Source organism: Octopus bimaculoides, chromosome 3 (assembly GCF_001194135.2).
Source record: "Octopus bimaculoides isolate UCB-OBI-ISO-001 chromosome 3, ASM119413v2, whole genome shotgun sequence".
In the NCBI taxonomy this organism is placed as follows: domain Eukaryota; kingdom Metazoa; phylum Mollusca; class Cephalopoda; order Octopoda; family Octopodidae; genus Octopus; species Octopus bimaculoides.
This window is the reverse complement of record NC_068983.1, coordinates 42059315-42067340: the sequence shown is the minus strand read 5'-3', so window position 1 is coordinate 42067340 and position 8026 is coordinate 42059315. Positions and strand designations below refer to the sequence as shown.

Sequence of the window (8026 nt, the reverse complement as noted above, 5' to 3'; positions counted from 1 at the left end):
GAAAGAGAGAGAAAGAGAGAGAGGCACAGAGAGAGAAAGAGAGAGAGGCACAGAGAGAGAAAGAGAGAGAGGCACAGAGAGAGAAAGAGAGAGAGAAAGAGAGAGAGGCACACAGAGAGAAAGAGAGAGAGGCACAGAGAGAGAAAGAAAGAGAGGCACATAGAGAGAAAGAGAAAGAGGCACAGAGAGAGAAAGAAGCACAGAGAGAGAAAGAGGCACACAGAGAGAAAGAGAGAGAGAAAGAGTTATTGACCATCTTGGGTTCTTGTATGCTGTATGTGACTAATATTGGAGACAGCAGAGAGAAACTCAATTCCATTAAGCTTAACAAATTCTTGGGAAGATCCAAAGATTTCACAAATTATTATTTTCTGCTGTTTTGAAAATGAAACTTTCGTATTAAGCGAAAATAAATTCGTATTTCATAGATCCAACATCAAATATATGAAGAAACAAAATGCTGTTTTGTAATAACGTATTTCCGTTAGCAGCACGATGGCCGAGTGGTTAAGGCGTTGGACTTAAGTTCCAATGGACAAGTGTCCGCGTGGGTTCGAACCCCACTCGTGCTAGTTTATTTCTTTTCTTTTTTTAAACCTCTTCTTAAGAATAGGTGTTGATACTTTTTCATAACAAGTACATGAGAAAACAAATTCCATCCTACAACAATTAACTCATGACCGAGAGATTAACCCGCTGGTCTTAAGTTCCAATGAATATTTGTCTACATAGGTTCAAGCCCCAATCGTGTTTGTGTTCTCTAGAATAAATGCTTGTAACTCGAAATTAATGCCACTGGCCCCTTTCAGTTATTTCTAAAGGTACATGTCTCTGTGGAATATTCACGCTAATTCAATGTGCAGGTAATTAATGCAGTTGATCTCACAAATGAATATTCATCGTCGTCGAAAGGGACGGGAAACCTTTTATTTATATCTCCACTTACACCATTCTGTCAGAATGGAGTAAGTGAAGCAAGAACACACGCGAAAACGAAAGTGTCGCTGAAGAGGTCACAGATGTGTGACGAAATATTTTCGGACAATGGACATGAGTTGAAATACTAAAATATTTATACTTAACGATATACCAGTAAGTTCGCTTGCCAAGCTGCTCTGGCGAAATATTCACTGAATTGATTTGCTTCTGGCTGACCTGAAAATGGTAAATGAAAAGAAACCCAGAACAATTTGCAACACATAGATCTATGCATGTGCTTTGTCAAATGTGATTCTCGGAGTATCGACAAAATGAAACGTTGCGTTTCGATAACTAAATTAACATCCCAGTGCTGCAGCATGTATTGTGTCGTTACTATACTTAGATGCTTAGTTAAGTTTCGGCCAGAATTAGCCTAGGCCATACCTAACTTAATAGCACCACCTGGAAAAGACATCTCATGTTGTCTCATATTACATTCATTCTTTGGGCACCCTAGTCCATTTGAGTAAAGAGGTATTGTTTTCAGAGGTAGGGGGTTTATCTGGAATTTGTTGGAGATAGTGATCTACAAACCGTTTGAATGTGATGAGATCTTTTTCTTCTCTTACGTGTCTTTGCACGATGATAAAGCGGGTAAGGCCAGTTGAGGTGAAATAGTCTTGTCTTCGTGTTATAATGTGGCACGAACATGATTCTAGGAGAGGACGAATAACACGGGGATTAAGCCTTGGATGAATTTAAAGTTGATGCCAAAATCATCTGGGAAATGCTGTTGGCATATTTCCCACATCCTACAAATGATATTGTGCTTACGTCGGCGTCGGAGGCAATAAAGTTTCAGTTTCTCATGACGATTCCGATAATCAAGATCTGTCGTGTCTCTCTACTTTCCTTCTGACCAATCTCTAGGTTATGTGTGAGTTTGTATTTGTGACTGCCTCCCCTTCACCACCTGACAACCGGTGTTGGTTTGTTTACGGCTCCGTGCATTCGCGGTTAAACAAAAGGGGCCGATAGGATCAGTACCAGACTTTAAAAGAAAACCTCCAAGGGAGTACCCCAGTATGGCCGCAGTCCAATGACTAAAACAAGTAAAAGATAACACACATACATACACATATACTTACACACACGCACACTTACATAGATACATACGTACATACATACACACATGCATACATACATACTCACACACACTCATACGCACACATACGCACATACATATATATAATCAGGATTCTGGAATACTGTAAGTGTTGAAGATTGTAGATATGCATACAATAAACTCAATTCATTTTAATTCAAAAGGCACTTTTAAGAATGTTATGGACTTTCTAAGGTTTCATTTCGAGTACATTAAAGGGTGGAGGCCCACTTTCTAGTAAAAGCCAATCATAGCAACACTGTGGCCGAGTGGTTAGCGCTAAAGGCTTCAGTGCTAATGGATAACTTCCTGTATGTGTTCAAGTCCTATTCGTGGAAGTAATTTATTTTAATTTTTTTTTTCTTTGTTTAGAATAAATAATATCTGCTGACGATAGTTATTTCAATGCTAGATATATCATTTCCTATGTGAGATTAATCTATTCATTCATTCTAAAATAGCTTCGTGTCATTTTATACAAGTGATATTTGTCTTTTTGTCTGTTATGCTTCAATGCTGTGCAATAACATACTGTTACCAATCAGTAAATGTCTGTATGACGTTTGATCTTTTATCAGATTTGCGATTTATGATAATGATTCTTTATGAAATATGGTCTTCAAGGAGAGATGATCTTTTTATGTGATTTTATGATATGTGATCTTCATGACACGTGATCTTTAGTAATTACGTGTTTATTTCAGACATTTTATTGGTCTTCCACTGTGTATTTGATAATTATGAGAACTCAATAATTATCCTAAATTCCCGTGTCCTCCTTTATAGAGAGGTGTAACCTTCAGTTTATGAAGCAGCTTAAAACTCATTTCAATAATTTTATTACATATTACATAGTTGAGGATGTATGAAGGGCGGTTCGTGGCATAATTGAGTGTGTGACGTTTTTTGATATACAAGATGTAAATTGTTATATTACATCCTGTGTTCAAATTCCACCGCTGCCGACTTCTTCTTTTTCTCCCTCAGTGGGACTGGTATTTGAGGGACAAGCATTAGTATTCATATATCTTACCATTTCATTCTCTAAAACCCCAAGAAATCGCAGTAACGTAGAGTAGTGATTCCCAACCTGGAGTCATGGCGAAATACAGTGAGGCCGCAGAAAAGTTTGGGAATTAGATGGTGCGAGCGGTGGAAAGCAAGCTCAATGAAGGGACATCACTACTAACACAGTTTCTTTCTAAAATCTTCTATTAGTATCTGTAACTCTTTAAAATCTAGACACAAAAACATACACACACACACACAATGTATTTTCTGTATCTTAAGTTCCGTCATGATAGAAAAAGAAAAGGAGTGGATTTACTTGGCGATTCGAAAATGATATATCATTTATGAATAAGGTATCAAGTTGGCATTAGAAAGTCTTGTATGTAATAAATATTATGTTACTGCTTTGAAGGTCATACATCCGGTGACAACCTGTAAGGATAATTGCTCATGCCACTTCGTTGAACTTTAGGACAATGTTGTAATGTTTCTGAATTGTAAGAAGCTTAGAGAAGAAATCCTAGTCGCCAAATGTGACGCAGTCTACCTTAAAATTATATCTGAGAAGCTAAATTTGATTGACAAACAGCTACAAGGCAAAGATACAAATCTTTTAATTTGCAAAGAGGTTACAAGAGCTTTCCTTGGAAAACTTTACGATAAATATTAGCTGTGAGGTGTTGATGCATTTTTCAACCTCTTCTACTATTGAGGAAGAGCTGCATGACGAAGATATTATAATAAACATTGAGCACTTAAAGAAATTGCAAAGTAAATTGGAAATTAGGTTCAAAGACCTCCTGCAAATGAATATGCCAAGTTGAGCAGTAATCTCATTCGGAATAAGGGCTGATGTTGATATCAGGTTACAAGACGATCTTATCGAGTCGTAGAGTAATCAAACTATTCAAGCTAAATTTAATCATAGGTCAATAACTTAAGGACAAACAGTCAAATCGCAATGAAATTCCCATGACTTTGGCAATTACATTTCATTGCCTTTCTTACTTCTTACCCAGCTGAACTGGATTTTAGTCTGACTATCAAAAGCTCGTGATCATTTAGAAATTGAAGTAGAGGTGATCTTCATTTTTCGTGTCCCTACCATCCAAGGGCGCTGATATTGAAAAGCTTGTGAAACTGCATCAGTCACAAGGACCTAGCTGAATAAATGCTGCAAAAAAACTAATGATATATTTTTAAAAAATTTTGTTAAGAGATTTTATTTTTGTGCTCAAAAAGTAATAACTTTTTTTTAAAAGCTATTAATCTTCTGGGTGTCAAGATTTTTGTAATGTGTGCTATTTCAGAAAAATAATGTACGATTATGAATCAGTGGTCCTCAACTATTTTGATATCCGGGCCAAATCCAAAACTAGGAACTGCTTAGCAGGCGACACCAAAGATAGTAACACATAAGTCAATTAAAGAAAAATTTATTACATTTATAGAGAGAAGACCGTCGAAGGCCAACAGAAGAATGCGTGAGGGTCGCATGAGGCCCTACGAGCCGCAGTTGAGAACTGCTGTTCTAAATAGTTGCTTTACTGAATCCGCAAAATACTTTTTGCTCTTGTAAAATCTAATAATAGAGAATAAATGTGCAATTAATAGACACAAATATTTCTATGAAGTTTATTTACGGTAATGTAGAAAACAGGTCATCCCTGAAAATATTTTATTTCTTAATGTATATTTATGACTATAAATTTTTGTTCAAAATTCTTTTCATTATAAATTTTATGACAAATTTCATTACTAAATTGTCTGCGTGAGTTTGGAACTCAATGGAGTTGATCACATTTTCCCCTTATTTTAAGAACACATATTTTATGCTTATCTGAATATGACCTAATTAAACCCAACATGTCCCTTTCATTAGTACAAATGGTACGACCGTTCATTCTGTAACATATTTTTGTAAGGATTTTAAAAATAGTTTTAACCTACTTCTGTTATTTATGTGTACATTTGAAGGCGGTGAGCTGTCTGAATCGTTACCGTGCCGGACAAAATGCTTAGCGGTATTTCTTTCGACTTTACGTCTTAAGTTCAAATTCCGCCGACGTCGACTTTGCTTTTCACCCCTTGCAGAATGGGTGTGGGGCGATAAAATAAGTACCACTCAAGTAATGGAGGGCGATGTAATCAACTTACCCCATCCCTCAAACTTACTGGCCTTGTGCCAAAATTCGAGACCATTAAAGGCAGCGAACGGGTAGAACCGTTAGCATACCAGACAAAATGCTTAGCAGCATTTCATCCGTCTTTATATTCCGAGCACAAATTCCACCGAGGTCGGTTTTGTCTTTCACCCCTTTCGATAAAATTAGTGCCGGTCAAGAACTGGAGGCCGATATAATTGACTGTATGTAACCCCTCCCCTCAGAAGCTGCTGATCATGTGCTTAAATTCAAAACCATTATTTATGCTTATATTTATGTTTTCTTAACCAATCTCACGCAAAAACAACAAAGCCGTTTTGTCCCTTTTACATATTTAAATCCACATTTGGAAATGTTTTCCATGTTATAGTTTATATTAGAGTAAAACTACAAGAGTTTCCCCTCTGATTGCCACGAAATAACATGACTGCTCTGCTGCTAATCTATCTCTCACTGTCACCCCTCTCTTTTCTTTTATTACCAGCCTCAGCTTTAGAAAAGTTTCTCACTAGTTGCTACATAACTTAACTGCTCTGTTGCCTTTCTCTCACTGACTCCCTCTTCTCCCTTCGTCTCTCTCTCTCTCTCTCTCTCTCTCTCCGTCTTCTTCTTCTCTCTACCTATCTATCTTTCTTTCTCTCTTTCTCCCCTCCTACCCTCTTCTTATCTCTCCTCTTCTCTTACTGCCAGTTTCTCTTCTAATACATCTTGGCTCCTTTTAGTCGACTCTGCGACTGGTTCTTGTCTTTCGAATTAATCTATTTGCTCAACTGGTTCTCCATATCAACCTTTCGCCTTCGCCCTAATTACATTGCACTCTTTCCCTTTGTGACCTCGCAGAGCAGAGAATTATTCGTGGCAGAATCGGTAGAGCACCAGACCCCAAAAAGGATATAGTATTTTGTTGCGTTACACCACATTCAGAGTTCGAACACCGTCGCAGTCGACTTTAACTTTCTGCGACCATAAAATAAGTAGAAATAAGCTGGGAACAATCGCTGAAGGCAAAGCCATTAGAGCGTGTGTGTGGTAATGGAATGTCTTCATATATGTAAGTTGTTGCAACGTTGTTTATGCCAAAAATGGAAATGCAGTATAAGTTGATTGTCTTAAGGAAACGGAAGAACTCATGCGGAAAATAATGTTAAATGCACGATTACAACGGGAAATGTGAAGGAATTGTGGGTGATATGCAAAAGAAAAGGAGAGAAACAATAACATACCATCCTTTCTTCTTGTGAAAATGTACACGACAGAGCAATGGAGAGCTTCATGGATAAGTAAATAGAATGTTTAGCAGAGCCAGTAACGGTAACGTTTTTCGTTATAAACTGGACATTTGTTTAAAGCTGAATGGTTTAACAAAATAGAAACTGTAACACATAAAGCACGACAGATCATAAAAGGTGAGTAAAAAAAAAATATTGATGGATGATTTGGAAACTGGAGTTAAGTGTTTGTTTTGAGATGCATCATAAATTGCACCTTAAAAGTGTTCACGTACCGTATTTTCCGGTATTAAAACATCGTTGCCATTTTTCCAAATCCTGTTGCATTTCTCATGAAATGTTTGGTCCTCCAAAGTTGTCTTGGTGATAGATGTGCCGATCTTCCATTTTTGCCAGTGAATTTTGATCTGAAAAACACGATTTGTATGCCGGATAATATGTTACTTTTGTCACCGAAAAATGTTTTTACACAACATAATGTTTCTATATACAGAAAATACAAAAACTTGTTAATGATGTAAGCGACCTTCCAGACCAGTCACAAGAATAAGTTACTGAAGTCGATGTATTAAATTCAGAATCTGTTTAGTGCTACTGGAAAATTTTCAACATCAATGGAAGAAGACGTGTATCCCCTTCCCGCCATTACCACTCCACACAAAACAAACAAAAGCTTATAGCCGCCATCTTCCTATGTTGAAAATCAATAATCATGAAAACTGCTAGTAACTATAATTTAAATGCAAAATATTATTAGAATAACCTAAACATCATTATCGAAGTTATTGTAAATATGTTGCCACAACACTACACAATATTAGCGGAAGTGGTGAACCATAATGTAATCAAATTGTGTTTTTCAAACTGAAGCTTTGCTTAATCAGATAAACTTTTTTTTTCCAAATATATAGATGCATTATATTCAATACATAAATGTCATACTCAAGTTGTTTAACTCCGTCTCAGAGGTGGCTGAGTGCACCTATGGTCAAAGGTGTATGAGTCATAACTATCTCACCCTTCTTGGTACAAAAGAGGGGATAGTATAACCCAGACTACATTAGTCAATGTATCCTTCCCCGTTTATGATGTTATGGTAGATTTGGCAGCTATTTTTGCAGATCGAATAACCGTGAATACGTTCCTTTGTCGCTTTGCATTATTTTGGCATATCGTACCGATGTTCCCTATCTATATATATCTGTGTATGTGTGTGTGTGTGTGTGTGTACGAGAATTTTTAATGGAGGCAATACTCCGTGTATAGTACAACTGTTTTTTGTCCTCGTTTATGAGCTAAGGAGTAATAAAAAATTTTTTGTACAAGATAAAAATTTCAGTTGTCAGTTCTTTACATCCCAAAGCTAAATCGTGCTTACGGGGATTTATAAGACTTGGATGGGATACATTATTATATTAAAAATTCAAATAGTAAAAAATAATAAAAGGTAATAAAAGAGTATAATAAAAATAAGATATAAAATGTACATAAAGTAAGATATAAGAACATGAAAACCGTGTGTGCGTGTGTAGATA

At 36.5% G+C, this 8026-nt stretch overlaps 1 non-coding gene across 1 annotated transcript; it reads left to right on the top strand.

Moving 5' to 3' along the window:
- Window positions 1-489: 489 nt before the first annotated feature.
- Window positions 490-572, top strand: Trnal-uaa (transfer RNA leucine (anticodon UAA)). The gene has a single exon. It is a non-coding gene; the product is annotated as a tRNA-Leu (tRNA).
- Window positions 573-8026: the final 7454 nt, after the last annotated feature.